This window comes from Bufo bufo, chromosome 4, assembly GCF_905171765.1.
Source record: "Bufo bufo chromosome 4, aBufBuf1.1, whole genome shotgun sequence".
NCBI classification, from domain to species: Eukaryota; Metazoa; Chordata; class Amphibia; order Anura; family Bufonidae; genus Bufo; species Bufo bufo.
The window spans coordinates 270,850,185-270,867,553 of record NC_053392.1 but is presented as its reverse complement, the minus strand read 5'-3'; the positions used below and the strand labels follow the sequence as shown (position 1 = coordinate 270,867,553).

Below are 17,369 nucleotides of genomic sequence, written 5' to 3'. Positions count from 1 at the left end.
TGTCCTGCTTGCCAAAATGAGATTTGGGTTTAAAACACACCCTTGACGGCAAGTTTTTGGCTTTAGCTACCTAAATAATATAACAAATTGGCGTTTCATGGTTAAAAATTTCTGTCAACATTAAAAGAAGGCAAGAACATTAAAGCCACGCACTGTGAAAACTACCAAACAGCTCAAACCCTCAATCGTCTGACCCAAAGGTTTTTGCCAAATACATTAGACCACGAGGTCTAGAAATGTACAATTAGGAGTAAAATTTAGGAACCCTAGCAAAACAGTCTCTTGATTTCAATTCATCACAGATCACTAAATATACACATTCTCCATCTTCTTACAATGACAATGTTTCTTAAGTAAAATCTAAACATTTTGAATAGGGGTTTTGTAGATTTGCTTTCCCAAAAATGTCAAACCCTCAGGCAACATCTTAACGCTTTGTCAGGGTGGACAAGTACACTGAGGTCCCAGGCTCAAAAATTTAAATTCATCCAAGATCTGTGGCGTTCTGGTCTCCAAATGAAAGTGTTGATTCAAATCCCCTTTCTGACAAAGTGCTTTCTCTCTTAGAAGCTGTCAATTGTATCTGGAAAAACAAAAACAACCACGCTTCTCGAAACCTGGACAAACGCTTTATAAGCAAGCATCATCGCGACCACGAAGGGACTCGAACCCTAAATCTTCTGACCCGAAGTCAGACGCCTTATCCAATAGGCCACGCGGTCAAAAGGCAGGAACCATGGCTAAAAATGAAAAGATCCCAGAAACCAACCAATTTACATTGAACTAAAGTCAATGGAAAAAATTATTTCAATGAATCAGTCAAATATTACCAATTATACACGAGGTCTAGAAATGTACAATTAGGAGTAAAATTTAGGAACCTTAGCAAAACAGTCTCTTGATTTCAATTCATCACAGATCACTAAATATACACATTCTCCATCTTCCTACAATGACAATGTTTCTTAAGTAAAATCTAAACATTTTGAATAGGGATTTTGTAGATTTGCTTTCCCAAAAATGTCAAACCCTCAGGCAACATCTTAACGCTTTGTCAGGGTGGACAAGTACACTGAGGTCCCAGGCTCAAAAATTTAAATTCTTCCAAGATCTGTGGCGTTCTGGTCTCCAAATGAAGGTGTTGATTCAAATCCCCTTTCTGACAAAGTGCTTTCTCTCTTAGAAGCTGTCAATTGTATCTGGAAAAACAAAAACAACCACGCTTCTCGAAACCTGGACAAACGCTTTATAAGCAAGCATCATCGCGACCACGAAGGGACTCGAACCCTCAATCTTCTGATCCGAAGTCAGACGCCTTATCCATTAGGCCACGCTGTCAAAAGGCAGGAACCATGGCTAAAAATGAAAAGATCCCAGAAACCAACCGATTTACATTGAACTAAAGTCAATGGAAAAAATTATTTCAATGAATCAGTCAAATATTACCAATTATACACATTCTCTATTGTTTAATCACAGAACATTGTTTCTTAAATGAAATGTAAACATTTTCGAAAATGTGACTTTGTAGATTTGCTTCCCGAATTTTTTTTTAAACGCTCTTGAAAGTGCTGCAGAGTTTGTCAGGATGGCCGAGTGGTGTAAGGCGCCAGACTCAAGAGTTAATCTTTTCCGTGTATGGGGTGTTCTGGTCTCCAAATTGAGGCGTGGGTTCAAATCCCACTTCTGACAGTGTGCTTCTTTTTTTCCTTTCTCCTTAGATGGGTGTCCTGCTTGGCAAAATGAGATTTGGGTTTAAAACACACCCTTGACGGCAAGTTTTTGGCTTTAGCTACCTAAATAATATAACAAATTGGCGTTTCATGGTTAAAAATTTCTGTCAACATTAAAAGAAGGCAAGAACATTAAAGCCACGCACTGTGAAAACTACCAAACAGCTAAAACCCTCAATCGTCTGACCCGAAGGTTTTTGCCAAATACATTAGACCACGAGGTCTAGAAATGTACAATTAGGAGTAAAATTTAGGAACCCTAGCAAAACAGTCTCTTGATTTCAATTCATCACAGATCATTAAATATACACATTCTCCATCTTCTTACAATAACAATGTTTCTTAAGTAAAATCTAAACATTTTGAATAGGGATTTTGTAGATTTGCTTTCCCAAAAACGTCAAACCCTCAGGCAACATCTTAACGCTTTGTCAGGGTGGACAAGTACACTGAGGTCCCAGGCTCAAAAATTTAAATTCATCCAGGATCTGTGGCGTTCTGGTCTCCAAATGAAGGTGTTGATTCAAAACCCTTTTCTGACAAAGTGCTTTCTCTCTTAGAAGCTGTCAATTGTATCTTGAAAAACAAAAACAACCACGCTTCTCGAATCCTGGAAAAACAGCTTTATAAGCAAGCATCATCGCGACCACGAAGGGACTCGAACCCTCAATCTTCTGATCCGAACTCAGACGCCTTATCCATTTGGCCACACGGTCAAAAGGCAGGAACCATGGCTAAAAATGAAAAGATCCCAGAAATCAACCGATTTAAATTGAACTAAAGTCAATGGAAAAAATTATTTCTATGAATCTGTCAAATATTACCAATTATACACATTCTCTATTGTTTAATCACAGAACAATGTTTCTTAAATGAAATTTAAAAATTTTAAAAAATGTGACTTTGTAGATTTGCTTCCCGAATTTTTTTTAAACGCTCTTGAAGGTGCTGCTGAGTTTGTCAGGATGGCGCAGTGGTCTAAGGCGCCAGACTCAAGAGTTAATCTCTTCCGTGTATGGGGTGTTCTGGTCTCCAAATGGAGGCGTGGGTTCAAATCCCACTTCTGACAGTGTGCTTCTTTTTTTCCTTTCTCCTTAGATGGGTGTCCTGCTTGGCAAAATGAGATTTGGGTTTAAAACACACCCTTGACGGCAAGTTTTTGGCTTTAGCTACCTAAATAATATAACAAATTGGCGTTTTATGGTTAAAAATTTGTCAACATTAAAAGAAGGCAAGAACACTAAAGCCACGCACTGTAAAAACTATCAAACAGCTCAAACCCTCAATCGTCTGACCCGAAGGTTTTTGCCAAATACATTAGACCACGAGGTCGACAAAATGTACAATTAGGAGTAAAATTTAGGAACCCTAGCAAAACAGTCTCTTGATTTAAATTTATCACAGATCACTAAATATGCACATTCTCCATCTTCTTACAATGACAATGTTTCTTAAGTAAAATCTAAACATTTTGAATAGGGATTTTGTAGATTTGCTTTCCCAAAAATGTCAAACCCTCAGGCAACATCTTAATGCTTTGTCAGGGTGGACAAGTACACTGAGGTCCCAGGCTCAAAAATTTTAATTCATCCAAGATCTGTGGCGTTCTGGTCTCCAAATGAATTTGTGGATTCAAATCCTCTTTCTGACAAAGTGCTTTCTCTCTTAGAAGCTGTCAATTGTATCTGGAAAAACAAAAACAACCACAACCATCTCGAATCCTGGACAACCGCTTTATAAGCAAGAATCATCACAACCACAAAGGGACTCGAACCCTCAATCTTCTGATCCGAAGTCAGACGCCTTATCCGTTAGGCCACGCGGTCAAAAGGCAGGATCCATGGCTAAAAATGAAAAGATCCCAGAAATCAACCGATTTACATTGAACTAAAGTCAAAGGAGAAAATTTTTTCAATAAATCAGTAAAATATTACCAATTATACACATTCTCTATTGTTTAATCACAGAACAATGTTTCTTAGATGTGTGTCCTGCTTGGCAAAATGAGATTTGGGTTTAAAACAGACCCTTGACGGCAAGTTTTTGGCTTTATCTACCTAAATAATATAACAAATTGGCGTTTCATGGTTAAAAATTTCTGTCAACATTAAAAGAAGGCAAGAACATTAAAGCCACGCACTGTGAAAATTACCAAACAGCTCAAACCCTTAATCGTCTGACCCGAAGGTTTTTGCCAAATACATTAGACCACGAGGTCTAGAAATGTACAATTAGGAGTAAAATTTAGGAACCCTAGCAAAACAGTCTCTTGATTTCAATTCATCACAGATCACTAAATATACACATTCTCCATCTTCTTACAATGACAATGTTTCTTAAGTAAAATCTAAACATTTTGAATAGGGATTTTGTAGATTTGCTTTCCCAAAAATATCAAACCCTCAGGCAACATCTTAACGCTTTGTCAGGGTGGACAAGTACACTGAGGTCCTAGGCTCAAAAATTTAAATTCATCCAAGATCTGTGGCGTTTTGGTCTCCAAATGAAGGTTTTGATTCAAATCCCCTTTCTGACAAAGTGCTTTCTCTCTTAGAAGCTGTCAATTGTATCTGGAAAAACAAAAACAACCACGCTTCTCGAAACCTGGACAAACGCTTTATAAGCAAGCATCATCGCGACCACGAAGGGACTCGAACCCTCAATCTTCTGATCCGAAGTCAGACGCCTTATCCATTAGGCCACGTGGTCAAAACGCAAGAACCATGGCTAAAAATGAAAAGATCCCAGAAACCAACCGATTTACATTGAACTAAAGTCAATGGAAAAAATTATTTCAATGAATCAGTCAAATATTACCAATTATACACGAGGTCTAGAAATGTACAATTAGGAGTAAAATTTAGGAACCTTAGCAAAACAGTCTCTTGATTTCAATTCATCACAGATCACTAAATATACACATTCTCCATCTTCCTACAATGACAATGTTTCTTAAGTAAAATCTAAACATTTTGAATAGGGATTTTGTAGATTTGCTTTCCCAAAAATGTCAAACCCTCAGGCAACATCTTAACGCTTTGTCAGGGTGGACAAGTACACTGAGGTCCCAGGCTCAAAAATTTAAATTCTTCCAAGATCTGTGGCGTTCTGGTCTCCAAATGAAGGTGTTGATTCAAATCCCCTTTCTGACAAAGTGCTTTCTCTCTTAGAAGCTGTCAATTGTATCTGGAAAAACAAAAACAACCACGCTTCTCGAAACCTGGACAAACGCTTTATAAGCAAGCATCATCGCGACCACGAAGGGACTCGAACCCTCAATCTTCTGATCCGAAGTCAGACGCCTTATCCGTTAGGCCACGCGGTCAAAAGGCAGGAACCATGGCTAAAAATGAAAAGATCCCAGAAACCAACCGATTTACATTGAACTAAAGTCAATGGAAAAAATTATTTCAATGAATCAGTCAAATATTACCAATTATACACATTCTCTATTGTTTAATCACAGAACATTGTTTCTTAAATGAAATGTAAACATTTTCGAAAATGTGACTTTGTAGATTTGCTTCCCGAATTTTTTTTTAAACGCTCTTGAAAGTGCTGCTGAGTTTGTCAGGATGGCAGAGTGGTGTAAGGCGCCAGACTCAAGAGTTAATCTTTTCCGTGTATGGGGTGTTCTGGTCTCCAAATTGAGGCGTGGGTTCAAATCCCACTTCTGACAGTGTGCTTCTTTTTTTCCTTTCTCCTTAGATGGGTGTCCTGCTTGGCAAAATGAGATTTGGGTTTAAAACACACCCTTGACGGCAAGTTTTTGGCTTTAGCTACCTAAATAATATAACAAATTGGCGTTTCATGGTTAAAAATTTCTGTCAACATTAAAAGAAGGCAAGAACATTAAAGCCACGCACTGTAAAAACTATCAAACAGCTCAAACCCTCAATCGTCTGACCCGAAGGTTTTTGCCAAATACATTAGACCACGAGGTCTAGAAATATACAATTAGGAGTAAAATTTAGGAACCCTAGCAAAACAGTCTCTTGATTTAAATTCATCACAGATCACTAAATATACACATTCTCCATCTTCTTACAATGACAATGTTTCTTAAGTAAAATCTAAACATTTTGAATAGGGATTTTGTAGATTTGCTTTCCCAAAAATGTCAAACCCTCAGGCAACATCTTAATGCTTTGTCAGGGTGGACAAGTACACTGAGGTCCCAGGCTCAAAAATTTAAATTCATCAAAGATCTGTGGCGTTCTGGTCTCCAAATGAAGGTGTTGATTCAAATCCCCTTTCTGACAAAGTGCTTTCTCTCTTAGAAGCTGTCAATTGCATCTGGAAAAACAAAAACAACCACAACCATCTCGAATCCTGGACAACCGCTTTATAAGCAAGAATCATCGCAACCACAAAGGGACTCGAACCCTCAATCTTCTGATCCGAAGTCAGACGGCTTATCCATTAGGCCACGCGGTCAAAAAGCAGGAACCATGGCTAAAAATGAAAAGATCCCAGAAACCAACCGATTTACATTGAACTAAAGTCAATGGAAAAAATTATTTCAATGAATCATTTAAATATTACCAATTATACATGAGGTCTAGAAATGTACAATTAGGAGTAAAATTTAGGAACCCTAGCAAAACAGTCTCTTGATTTCAATTCATCACAGATCACTAAATATACACATTCTCCATCTTCTTACAATGACAATGTTTCTTAAGTAAAATCTAAACATTTTGAATAGGGATTTTGTAGATTTGCTTTCCCAAAAATGTCAAACCCTCAGGCAACATCTTAACGCTTTGTCAGGGTGGACAAGTACACTGAGGTCCCAGGCTCAAAAATTTAAATTCATCCAAGATCTGTGGCGTTCTGGTCTCCAAATGAAGGTGTTGATTCAAATCCCCTTTCTGACAAAGTGCTTTCTCTCTTAGAAGCTGTCAATTGTATCTGGAAAAACAAAAACAACCACGCTTCTCGAAACCTGGACAAACGCTTTATAAGCAAGCATCATCGCGACCACGAAGGGACTCGAACCCTCAATCTTCTGATCCGAAGTCAGACGCCTTATCCGTTAGGCCACGCGGTCAAAAGGCAGGAACCATGGCTAAAAATGAAAAGATCCCAGAAACCAACCGATTTACATTGAACTAAAAAAAATGGAAAGAATTATTTCAATGAATCAGTCAAATATTACCAATTATACACATTCTCTATTGTTTAATCACAGAACATTGTTTCTTAAATGAAATGTAAAAATTTTCGAAAATGTGACTTTGTAGATTTGCTTCCCGAATTTTTTTTTAAACGCTCTTGAAGGTGCTGCAGAGTTTGTCAGGATGGCCGAGTGGTCTAAGGCGCCAGACTCAAGCGTTAATCTCTTCCGTGTATGGGGTGTTCTGGTCTCCAAATGGAGGCGTAGGTTCAAATCAGGATGGCCGAGTGGTCTAAGGCGCCAGGCTCAAGAGTTAATCTTTTCCGTGTATGGGGTGTTCTGGTCTCCAAATGGAGGCGTGGGTTCAAATCCCACTTCTGACAGTGGGCTTCTTTTTTTCCTTTCTCCTTAGATGGGTGTCCTGCTTGGCAAAATGAGATTTGGGTTTAAAACACACCCTTGACGGCAAGTTTTTGCTTTAGCTACCTAAATAATATAACAAATTGGCGTTTCATGGTTAAAAATTTCTGTCAACATTAAAAGAAGGCAAGAACATTAAAGCCACGCACTGTAAAAACTATCAAACAGCTCAAACCCTCAATCGTCTGACCCGAAGGTTTTTGCCAAATACATTAGACCACGAGGTCTAGAAATGTACAATTAGGAGTAAAATTTAGGAACCCTAGCAAAACAGTCTCTTGATTTAAATTCATCACAGATCACTAAATATACACATTCTCCATCTTCTTACAATGACAATGTTTCTTAAGTAAAATCTAAACATTTTGAATAGGGATTTTGTAGATTTGCTTTCCCAAAAATGTCAAACCCTCAGGCAACATCTTAATGCTTTGTCAGGGTGGACAAGTACACTGAGGTCCCAGGCTCAAAAATTTAAATTCATCAAAGATCTGTGGCGTTCTGGTCTCCAAATGAAGGTGTTGATTCAAATCCCCTTTCTGACAAAGTGCTTTCTCTCTTAGAAGCTGTCAATTGCATCTGGAAAAACAAAAACAACCACAACCATCTCGAATCCTGGACAACCGCTTTATAAGCAAGAATCATCGCAACCACAAAGGGACTCGAACCCTCAATCTTCTGATCCGAAGTCAGACGCCTTATCCATTAGGCCACGCGGTCAAAAAGCAGGAACCATGGCTAAAAATGAAAAGATCCCAGAAACCAACCGATTTACATTGAACTAAAGTCAATGGAAAAAATTATTTCAATGAATCAGTCAAATATTACCAATTATACATGAGGTCTAGAAATGTACAATTAGGAGTAAAATTTAGGAACCCTAGCAAAACAGTCTCTTGATTTCAATTCATCACAGATCACTAAATATACACATTCTCCATCTTCTTACAATGACAATGTTTCTTAAGTAAAATCTAAACATTTTGAATAGGGATTTTGTAGATTTGCTTTCCCAAAAATGTCAAACCCTCAGGCAACATCTTAACGCTTTGTCAGGGTGGACAAGTACACTGAGGTCCCAGGCTCAAAAATTTAAATTCATCCAAGATCTGTGGCGTTCTGGTCTCCAAATGAAGGTGTTGATTCAAATCCCCTTTCTGACAAAGTGCTTTCTCTCTTAGAAGCTGTCAATTGTATCTGGAAAAACAAAAACAACCACGCTTCTCGGAACCTGGACAAACGCTTTATAAGCAAGCATCATCGCGACCACGAAGGGACTCGAACCCTCAATCTTCTGATCCGAAGTCAGACGCCTTATCCGTTAGGCCACGCGGTCAAAAGACAGGAACCATGGCTAAAAATGAAAAGATCCCAGAAACCAACCGATTTACATTGAACTAAAAAAAATGGAAAAAATTATTTCAATGAATCAGTCAAATATTACCAATTATACACATTCTCTATTGTTTAATCACAGAACATTGTTTCTTAAATGAAATGTAAAAATTTTCGAAAATGTGACTTTGTAGATTTGCTTCCCGAATTTTTTTTTAAACGCTCTTGAAGGTGCTGCAGAGTTTGTCAGGATGGCCGAGTGGTCTAAGGCGCCAGACTCAAGCGTTAATCTCTTCCGTGTATGGGGTGTTCTGGTCTCCAAATGGAGGCGTAGGTTCAAATCAGGATGGCCGAGTGGTCTAAGGCGCCAGGCTCAAGAGTTAATCTTTTCCGTGTATGGGGTGTTCTGGTCTCCAAATGGAGGCGTGGGTTCAAATCCCACTTCTGACAGTGGGCTTCTTTTTTTCCTTTCTCCTTAGATGGGTGTCCTGCTTGGCAAAATGAGATTTGGGTTTAAAACACACCCTTGACGGCAAGTTTTTGGCTTTAGCTACCTAAATAATATAACAAATTGGCGTTTCATGGTTAAAAATTTCTGTCAACATTAAAAGAAGGCAAGAACATTAAAGCCACGCACTGTAAAAACTATCAAACAGCTCAAACCCTCAATCGTCTGACCCGAAGGTTTTTGCCAAATACATTAGACCACGAGGTCTAGAAATGTACAATTAGGAGTAAAATTTAGGAACCCTAGCAAAACAGTCTCTTGATTTCAATTCATCACAGATCACTAAATATACACATTCTCCATCTTCTTACAATGACAATGTTTCTTAAGTAAAATCTAAACATTTTGAATAGGGATTTTGTAGATTTGCTTTCCCAAAAATGTCAAACCCTCAGGCAACATCCTAACGCTTTGTCAGGGTAGACAAGTACACTGAGGTCCCAGGCTCAAAAAATTAAATTCATCCAAGATCTGTGGCGTTCTGGTCTCCAAATGAAGGTGTTGAATCAAATCCCCTTTCTGACAAAGTGCTTTCTCTCTTAGAAGCTGTCAATTGTATCTGGAAAAACAAAAACAACCACAACCACAACCATCTCGTATCCTGGACAACCGCTTTATAAGCAAGAATCATCGCAACCACGAAGGGACTCGAACCCTCAATCTTTTGATCCGAAGTCAGACGCCTTATCCATCAGGCCACGCGGTCAAAAAGCAGGAACCATGGCTAAAAATGAAAAGATCCCAGAAACCAACCGATTTACATTGAACTAAAGTCAATAGAAAAAATTATTTCAATAAATCAGTCAAATATTACCAATTATACACATTCTCTATTGTTTAATCACAGAACATTGTTTCTTAAATGAAATGTAAAAATTTTCGAAAATGTGACTTTGTAGATTTGCTTCCCGAATTTTTTTTTAAACGCTCTTGAAGGTGCCGCAGAGTTTGTCAGGATGGCCGAGTGGTCTAAGGCGCCAGACTCAAGAGTTAATCTCTTCCGTGTATGGGGTGTTCTGGTCTCCAAATGGAGGCGTGGGTTCAAATCCCCCTTCTGACAGTGTGCTTCTTTTTTTCCTTTCTCCTTAGATGTGTGTCCTGCTTGGCAAAATGAGATTTCGGTTTAAAACACACCCTTGACGGCAAGTTTTTGGCTTTAGCTACCTAAATAATATAACAAATTGGCATTTCATGGTTAAAAATTTCTGTCAACATTAAAAGAAGGCAAGAACATTAAAGCCACGCACTGTGAAAATTACCAAACAGCTCAAACCCTTAATCGTCTGACTCGAAGGTTTTTGCCAAATACATTAGACCACGAGGTCTAGAAATGTACAATTAGGAGTAAAATTTAGGAACCCTAGCAAAACAGTCTCTTGATTTCAATTCATCACAGATCACTAAATATACACATTCTCCATCTTCTTACAATGACAATGTTTCTTAAGTAAAATCTAAACATTTTGAATAGGGATTTTGTAGATTTGCTTTCCCAAAAATGTCAAACCCTCAGGCAACATCTTAACGCTTTGTCAGGGTGGACAAGTACACTGAGGTCCCAGGCTCAAAAATTTAAATTCATCCAAGATCTGTGGCGTTTTGGTCTCCAAATGAAGGTGTTGATTCAAATCCCCTTTCTGACAAAGTGCTTTCTCTCTTAGAAGCTGTCAATTGTATCTGGAAAAACAAAAACAACCACGCTTCTCGAAAACCTGGACAAACGCTTAATAAGCAAGCATCATCGCGACCACGAAAGGACTCGAACCCTCAATCTTCTGATCCGAAGTCAGACGCCTTATCCATTAGGCCACGCGGTCAAAAGGCAGAATCCATGGCTAAAAATGAAAAGATCCCAGAAATCAACCGATTTACATTGAACTAAAGTCAAAGGAGAAAATTATTTCAATGAATCAGTCAAATATTACCAATTATACACATTCTCTATTGTTTAATCACAGAACAATGTTTCTTAAATGAAATTTAAAATTTTTCGAAAATGTGACGTTGTAGATTTGCTTCCCGAATTTTTTTTAAACGCTCTTGAAGGTGCTGCTGAGTTTGTCAGGATGGCCGAGTGGTCTAAGGCGCCAGACTCAAGAGTTAATCTCTTCTGTGTATGGGGTGTTCTGGTCTCCAAATGGAGGCGTGGGTTCAAATCCCACTTCTGACAGTGGGCTTCTTTTTTTCCTTTCTCCTTAGATGGGTGTCCTGCTTGGCAAAATGAGATTTGGGTTTAAAACACACCCTTGATGGCAAGTTTTTGGCTTTAGCTACCTAAATAATATAACAAATTGGCGTTTCATGGTTAAAAATTTCTGTCAACATTAAAAGAAGGCAAGAACATTAAAGCCACGCACTGTGAAAACTACCAAACAGCTCAAACCCTCAATCGTCTGACCCGAAGGTTTTTGCCAAATACATTAGACCACGAGGTCTAGAAATGTACAATTAGGAGTAAAATTTAGGAACCCTAGCAAAACAGTCCCTTGATTTCAATTCATCACAGATCACTAAATATACACATTCTCCATCTTCTTACAATAACAATGTTTCTTAAGTAAAATCTAAACATTTTGAATAGGGATTTTGTAGATTTTCTTTCCCAAAAATGTCAAACCCTCAGGCAACATCTTAACGCTTTGTCAGGGTGGACAAGTACACTGAGGTCCCAGGCTCAAAAATTTAAATTCATCCAAGATCTGTGGCGTTCTGGTCTCCAAATGAAGGTGTTGATTCAAATCCCCTTTCTGACAAAGTGCTTTCTCTCTTAGAAGCTGTCAATTGTATCTGGAAAAACAAAAACAAGCACGCTTCTCGAATCCTGGACAACCGCTTTATAAGCAAGCATCATCGCAACCACGAAGGGACTCGAACCCTCAATCTTCTGATCCGAAGTCAGACGCCTTATCCATTAGGCCACGCGGTCAAAAGGCAGAATCCATGGCTAAAAATGAAAAGATCCCAGAAATCAACCGATTTACATTGAACTAAAGTCAAAGGAGAAAATTATTTCAATGAATCAGTCAAATATTACCAATTATACACATTCTCTATTGTTTAATCACAGAACAATGTTTCTTAAATGAAATTTTAAATTTTTCAAAAATGTGACGTTGTAGATTTGCTTCCCGAATTTTTTTTAAACGCTCTTGAAGGTGCTGCTGAGTTTGTCAGGATGGCCGAGTGGTCTAAGGCGCCAGACTCAAGAGTTAATCTCTTCCGTGTATGGGGTGTTCTGGTCTCCAAATGGAGGCGTGGGTTCAAATCCCACTTCTGACAGTGTGCTTCTTTTTTTCCTTTCTCCTTAGATGGGTGTCCTGCTTGGCAAAATGAGATTTGGGTTTAAAACACACCCTTGATGGCAAGTTTTTGGCTTTAGCTACCTAAATAATATAACAAATTGGCGTTTCATGGTTAAAAATTTCTGTCAACATTAAAAGAAGGCAAGAACATTAAAGCCACGCACTGTGAAAACTACCAAACAGCTCAAACCCTCAATCGTCTGACCCGAAGGTTTTTGCCAAATACATTAGACCACGAGGTCTAGAAATGTACAATTAGGAGTAAAATTTAGGAACCCTAGCAAAACAGTCCCTTGATTTCAATTCATCACAGATCACTAAATATACACATTCTCCATCTTCTTACAATAACAATGTTTCTTAAGTAAAATCTAAACATTTTGAATAGGGATTTTGTAGATTTTCTTTCCCAAAAATGTCAAACCCTCAGGCAACATCTTAACGCTTTGTCAGGGTGGACAAGTACACTGAGGTCCCAGGCTCAAAAATTTAAATTCATCCAAGATCTGTGGCATTCTGGTCTCCAAATGAAGGTGTTGATTCAAATCCCCTTTCTGACAAAGTGCTTTCTCTCTTAGAAGCTGTCAATTGTATCTGGAAAAACAAAAACAAGCACGCTTCTCGAATCCTGGACAACCGCTTTATAAGCAAGCATCATCGCAACCACGAAGGGACTCGAACCCTCAATCTTCTGATCCGAAGTCAGACGCCTTATCCATTAGGCCACGCGGTCAAAAGGCAGAATCCATGGCTAAAAATGAAAAGATCCCAGAAATCAACCGATTTACATTGAACTAAAGTCAAAGGAGAAAATTATTTCAATGAATCAGTCAAATATTACCAATTATACACATTCTCTATTGTTTAATCACAGAACAATGTTTCTTAAATGAAATTTAAAATTTTTCGAAAATGTGACGTTGTAGATTTGCTTCCCGAATTTTTTTTAAACGCTCTTGAAGGTGCTGCTGAGTTTGTCAGGATGGCCGAGTGGTCTAAGGCGCCAGACTCAAGAGTTAATCTCTTCCGTGTATGGGGTGTTCTGGTCTCCAAATGGAGGCGTGGGTTCAAATCCCACTTCTGACAGTGGGCTTCTTTTTTTCCTTTCTCCTTAGATGGGTGTCCTGCTTGGCAAAATGAGATTTGGGTTTAAAACACACCCTTGATGGCAAGTTTTTGGCTTTAGCTACCTAAATAATATAACAAATTGGCGTTTCATGGTTAAAAATTTCTGTCAACATTAAAAGAAGGCAAGAACATTAAAGCCACGCACTGTGAAAACTACCAAACAGCTCAAACCCTCAATCGTCTGACCCGAAGGTTTTTGCCAAATACATTAGACCACGAGGTCTAGAAATGTACAATTAGGAGTAAAATTTAGGAACCCTAGCAAAACAGTCCCTTGATTTCAATTCATCACAGATCACTAAATATACACATTCTCCATCTTCTTACAATAACAATGTTTCTTAAGTAAAATCTAAACATTTTGAATAGGGATTTTGTAGATTTTCTTTCCCAAAAATGTCAAACCCTCAGGCAACATCTTAACGCTTTGTCAGGGTGGACAAGTACACTGAGGTCCCAGGCTCAAAAATTTAAATTCATCCAAGATCTGTGGCATTCTGGTCTCCAAATGAAGGTGTTGATTCAAATCCCCTTTCTGACAAAGTGCTTTCTCTCTTAGAAGCTGTCAATTGTATCTGGAAAAACAAAAACAAGCACGCTTCTTGAATCCTGGACAACCGCTTTATAAGCAAGCATCATCGCGACCACGAAGGGACTCGAACCCTCAATCTTCTGATCCGAAGTCAGACGCCTTATCCATTAGGCCACGCGGTCAAAAGGCAGAATCCATGGCTAAAAATGAAAAGATCCCAGAAATCAACCGATTTACATTGAACTAAAGTCAAAGGAGAAAATTATTTCAATGAATCAGTCAAATATTACCAATTATACACATTCTCTATTGTTTAATCACAGAACAATGTTTCTTAAATGAAATTTAAAATTTTTCGAAAATGTGACGTTGTAGATTTGCTTCCCGAATTTTTTTTAAACGCTCTTGAAGGTGCTGCTGAGTTTGTCAGGATGGCCGAGTGGTCTAAGGCGCCAGACTCAAGAGTTAATCTCTTCCGTGTATGGGGTGTTCTGGTCTCCAAATGGAGGCGTGGGTTCAAATCCCACTTCTGACAGTGGGCTTCTTTTTTTCCTTTCTCCTTAGATGGGTGTCCTGCTTGGCAAAATGAGATTTGGGTTTAAAACACACCCTTGATGGCAAGTTTTTGGCTTTAGCTACCTAAATAATATAACAAATTGGCGTTTCATGGTTAAAAATTTCTGTCAACATTAAAAGAAGGCAAGAACATTAAAGCCACGCACTGTGAAAACTACCAAACAGCTCAAACCCTCAATCGTCTGACCCGAAGGTTTTTGCCAAATACATTAGACCACGAGGTCTAGAAATGTACAATTAGGAGTAAAATTTAGGAACCCTAGCAAAACAGTCTCTTGATTTCAATTCATCACAGATCACTAAATATACACATTCTCCCTCTTCTTACAATGACAATGTTTCTTAAGTAAAATCTAAACATTTTGAATAGGGATTTTGTAGATTTTCTTTCCCAAAAATGTCAAACCCTCAGGCAACATCTTAACGCTTTGTCAGGGTGGACAAGTACACTGAGGTCCCAGGCTCAAAAATTTAAATTCATCCAAGATCTGTGGCGTTCTGGTCTCCAAATGAAGGTGTTGATTCAAATCCCCTTTCTGACAAAGTGCTTTCTCTCTTAGAAGCTGTCAATTGTATCTGGAAAAACAAAAACAAGCACGCTTCTCGAATCCTGGACAACCGCTTTATAAGCAAGCATCATCGCAACCACGAAGGGACTCGAACCCTCAATCTTCTGATCCGAAGTCAGACGCCTTATCCATTAGGCCACGCGGTCAAAAGGCAGAATCCATGGCTAAAAATGAAAAGATCCCAGAAATCAACCGATTTACATTGAACTAAAGTCAAAGGAGAAAATTATTTCAATGAATCAGTCAAATATTACCAATTATACACATTCTCTATTGTTTAATCACAGAACAATGTTTCTTAAATGAAATTTAAAATTTTTCGAAAATGTGACGTTGTAGATTTGCTTCCCGAATTTTTTTTAAACGCTCTTGAAGGTGCTGCTGAGTTTGTCAGGATGGCCGAGTGGTCTAAGGCGCCAGACTCAAGAGTTAATCTCTTCCGTGTATGGGGTGTTCTGGTCTCCAAATGGAGGCGTGGGTTCAAATCCCACTTCTGACAGTGGGCTTCTTTTTTTCCTTTCTCCTTAGATGGGTGTCCTGCTTGGCAAAATGAGATTTGGGTTTAAAACACACCCTTGATGGCAAGTTTTTGGCTTTAGCTACCTAAATAATATAACAAATTGGCGTTTCATGGTTAAAAATTTCTGTCAACATTAAAAGAAGGCAAGAACATTAAAGCCACGCACTGTGAAAACTACCAAACAGCTCAAACCCTCAATCGTCTGACCCGAAGGTTTTTGCCAAATACATTAGACCACGAGGTCTAGAAATGTACAATTAGGAGTAAAATTTAGGAACCCTAGCAAAACAGTCCCTTGATTTCAATTCATCACAGATCACTAAATATACACATTCTCCATCTTCTTACAATAACAATGTTTCTTAAGTAAAATCTAAACATTTTGAATAGGGATTTTGTAGATTTTCTTTCCCAAAAATGTCAAACCCTCAGGCAACATCTTAACGCTTTGTCAGGGTGGACAAGTACACTGAGGTCCCAGGCTCAAAAATTTAAATTCATCCAAGATCTGTGGCGTTCTGGTCTCCAAATGAAGGTGTTGATTCAAATCCCCTTTCTGACAAAGTGCTTTCTCTCTTAGAAGCTGTCAATTGTATCTGGAAAAACAAAAACAAGCACGCTTCTCGAATCCTGGACAACCGCTTTATAAGCAAGCATCATCGCAACCACGAAGGGACTCGAACCCTCAATCTTCTGATCCGAAGTCAGACGCCTTATCCATTAGGCCACGCGGTCAAAAGGCAGAATCCATGGCTAAAAATGAAAAGATCCCAGAAATCAACCGATTTACATTGAACTAAAGTCAAAGGAGAAAATTATTTCAATGAATCAGTCAAATATTACCAATTATACACATTCTCTATTGTTTAATCACAGAACAATGTTTCTTAAATGAAATTTAAAATTTTTCGAAAATGTGACGTTGTAGATTTGCTTCCCGAATTTTTTTTAAACGCTCTTGAAGGTGCTGCTGAGTTTGTCAGGATGGCCGAGTGGTCTAAGGCGCCAGACTCAAGAGTTAATCTCTTCCGTGTATGGGGTGTTCTGGTCTCCAAATGGAGGCGTGGGTTCAAATCCCACTTCTGACAGTGTGCTTCTTTTTTTCCTTTCTCCTTAGATGGGTGTCCTGCTTGGCAAAATGAGATTTGGGTTTAAAACACACCCTTGACGGCAAGTTTTTGGCTTTAGCTACCTAAATAATATAACAAATTGGCGTTTCATGGTTAAAAATTTCTGTCAACATTAAAAGAAGGCAAGAACATTAAAGCCACGCACTGTGAAAACTACCAAACAGCTCAAACCCTCAATCGTCTGACCCGAAGGTTTTTGCCAAATACATTAGACCACGAGGTCTAGAAATGTACAATTAGGAGTAAAATTTAGGAACCCTAGCAAAACAGTCCCTTGATTTCAATTCATCACAGATCACTAAATATACACATTCTCCATCTTCTTACAATAACAATGTTTCTTAAGTAAAATCTAAACATTTTGAATAGGGATTTTGTAGATTTTCTTTCCCAAAAATGTCAAACCCTCAGGCAACATCTTAACGCTTTGTCAGGGTGGACAAGTACACTGAGGTCCCAGGCTCAAAAATTTAAATTCATCCAAGATCTGTGGCGTT

At 38.5% G+C, this 17,369-nt stretch overlaps 26 non-coding genes across 26 annotated transcripts; 12 read left to right on the top strand and 14 right to left on the bottom strand.

Annotated features, from left to right (window-relative positions):
- Positions 1-1,265: 1,265 nt before the first annotated feature.
- TRNAR-UCG lies at positions 1,266-1,338 on the bottom strand. Its single transcript has one exon. It is a non-coding gene; the product is annotated as a tRNA-Arg (tRNA).
- A 244-nt stretch (positions 1,339-1,582) lies between these two features.
- On the top strand, positions 1,583-1,692 carry TRNAL-CAA. Its single transcript has 2 exons — positions 1,583-1,620; positions 1,647-1,692. It is a non-coding gene; the product is annotated as a tRNA-Leu (tRNA).
- A 684-nt stretch (positions 1,693-2,376) lies between these two features.
- On the bottom strand, positions 2,377-2,449 carry TRNAR-UCG. Its single transcript has one exon. It is a non-coding gene; the product is annotated as a tRNA-Arg (tRNA).
- Positions 2,450-2,692: 243 nt separating this feature from the next.
- Positions 2,693-2,802, top strand: TRNAL-CAA. The gene is made up of 2 exons: positions 2,693-2,730; positions 2,757-2,802. It is a non-coding gene; the product is annotated as a tRNA-Leu (tRNA).
- Positions 2,803-3,486: 684 nt separating this feature from the next.
- Positions 3,487-3,559, bottom strand: TRNAR-UCG. Its single transcript has one exon. It is a non-coding gene; the product is annotated as a tRNA-Arg (tRNA).
- An 810-nt stretch (positions 3,560-4,369) lies between these two features.
- Positions 4,370-4,442, bottom strand: TRNAR-UCG. Its single transcript has one exon. It is a non-coding gene; the product is annotated as a tRNA-Arg (tRNA).
- Positions 4,443-4,985: 543 nt separating this feature from the next.
- On the bottom strand, positions 4,986-5,058 carry TRNAR-UCG. Its single transcript has one exon. It is a non-coding gene; the product is annotated as a tRNA-Arg (tRNA).
- A 244-nt stretch (positions 5,059-5,302) lies between these two features.
- On the top strand, positions 5,303-5,412 carry TRNAL-CAA. Its single transcript has 2 exons — positions 5,303-5,340; positions 5,367-5,412. It is a non-coding gene; the product is annotated as a tRNA-Leu (tRNA).
- A 1,301-nt stretch (positions 5,413-6,713) lies between these two features.
- Positions 6,714-6,786, bottom strand: TRNAR-UCG. Its single transcript has one exon. It is a non-coding gene; the product is annotated as a tRNA-Arg (tRNA).
- A 244-nt stretch (positions 6,787-7,030) lies between these two features.
- On the top strand, positions 7,031-7,235 carry TRNAL-CAA. Its single transcript has 2 exons — positions 7,031-7,068; positions 7,190-7,235. It is a non-coding gene; the product is annotated as a tRNA-Leu (tRNA).
- Positions 7,236-7,919: 684 nt separating this feature from the next.
- TRNAR-UCG lies at positions 7,920-7,992 on the bottom strand. The gene has a single exon. It is a non-coding gene; the product is annotated as a tRNA-Arg (tRNA).
- Positions 7,993-8,535: 543 nt separating this feature from the next.
- On the bottom strand, positions 8,536-8,608 carry TRNAR-UCG. Its single transcript has one exon. It is a non-coding gene; the product is annotated as a tRNA-Arg (tRNA).
- A 244-nt stretch (positions 8,609-8,852) lies between these two features.
- Positions 8,853-9,057, top strand: TRNAL-CAA. Its single transcript has 2 exons — positions 8,853-8,890; positions 9,012-9,057. It is a non-coding gene; the product is annotated as a tRNA-Leu (tRNA).
- A 1,008-nt stretch (positions 9,058-10,065) lies between these two features.
- TRNAL-CAA lies at positions 10,066-10,175 on the top strand. The gene is made up of 2 exons: positions 10,066-10,103; positions 10,130-10,175. It is a non-coding gene; the product is annotated as a tRNA-Leu (tRNA).
- A 684-nt stretch (positions 10,176-10,859) lies between these two features.
- On the bottom strand, positions 10,860-10,932 carry TRNAR-UCG. Its single transcript has one exon. It is a non-coding gene; the product is annotated as a tRNA-Arg (tRNA).
- A 243-nt stretch (positions 10,933-11,175) lies between these two features.
- TRNAL-CAA lies at positions 11,176-11,285 on the top strand. The gene is made up of 2 exons: positions 11,176-11,213; positions 11,240-11,285. It is a non-coding gene; the product is annotated as a tRNA-Leu (tRNA).
- A 683-nt stretch (positions 11,286-11,968) lies between these two features.
- TRNAR-UCG lies at positions 11,969-12,041 on the bottom strand. The gene has a single exon. It is a non-coding gene; the product is annotated as a tRNA-Arg (tRNA).
- A 243-nt stretch (positions 12,042-12,284) lies between these two features.
- On the top strand, positions 12,285-12,394 carry TRNAL-CAA. Its single transcript has 2 exons — positions 12,285-12,322; positions 12,349-12,394. It is a non-coding gene; the product is annotated as a tRNA-Leu (tRNA).
- Positions 12,395-13,077: 683 nt separating this feature from the next.
- TRNAR-UCG lies at positions 13,078-13,150 on the bottom strand. Its single transcript has one exon. It is a non-coding gene; the product is annotated as a tRNA-Arg (tRNA).
- A 243-nt stretch (positions 13,151-13,393) lies between these two features.
- TRNAL-CAA lies at positions 13,394-13,503 on the top strand. The gene is made up of 2 exons: positions 13,394-13,431; positions 13,458-13,503. It is a non-coding gene; the product is annotated as a tRNA-Leu (tRNA).
- Positions 13,504-14,186: 683 nt separating this feature from the next.
- Positions 14,187-14,259, bottom strand: TRNAR-UCG. The gene has a single exon. It is a non-coding gene; the product is annotated as a tRNA-Arg (tRNA).
- A 243-nt stretch (positions 14,260-14,502) lies between these two features.
- On the top strand, positions 14,503-14,612 carry TRNAL-CAA. The gene is made up of 2 exons: positions 14,503-14,540; positions 14,567-14,612. It is a non-coding gene; the product is annotated as a tRNA-Leu (tRNA).
- A 683-nt stretch (positions 14,613-15,295) lies between these two features.
- Positions 15,296-15,368, bottom strand: TRNAR-UCG. The gene has a single exon. It is a non-coding gene; the product is annotated as a tRNA-Arg (tRNA).
- A 243-nt stretch (positions 15,369-15,611) lies between these two features.
- On the top strand, positions 15,612-15,721 carry TRNAL-CAA. The gene is made up of 2 exons: positions 15,612-15,649; positions 15,676-15,721. It is a non-coding gene; the product is annotated as a tRNA-Leu (tRNA).
- A 683-nt stretch (positions 15,722-16,404) lies between these two features.
- On the bottom strand, positions 16,405-16,477 carry TRNAR-UCG. The gene has a single exon. It is a non-coding gene; the product is annotated as a tRNA-Arg (tRNA).
- A 243-nt stretch (positions 16,478-16,720) lies between these two features.
- Positions 16,721-16,830, top strand: TRNAL-CAA. The gene is made up of 2 exons: positions 16,721-16,758; positions 16,785-16,830. It is a non-coding gene; the product is annotated as a tRNA-Leu (tRNA).
- Positions 16,831-17,369: the final 539 nt, after the last annotated feature.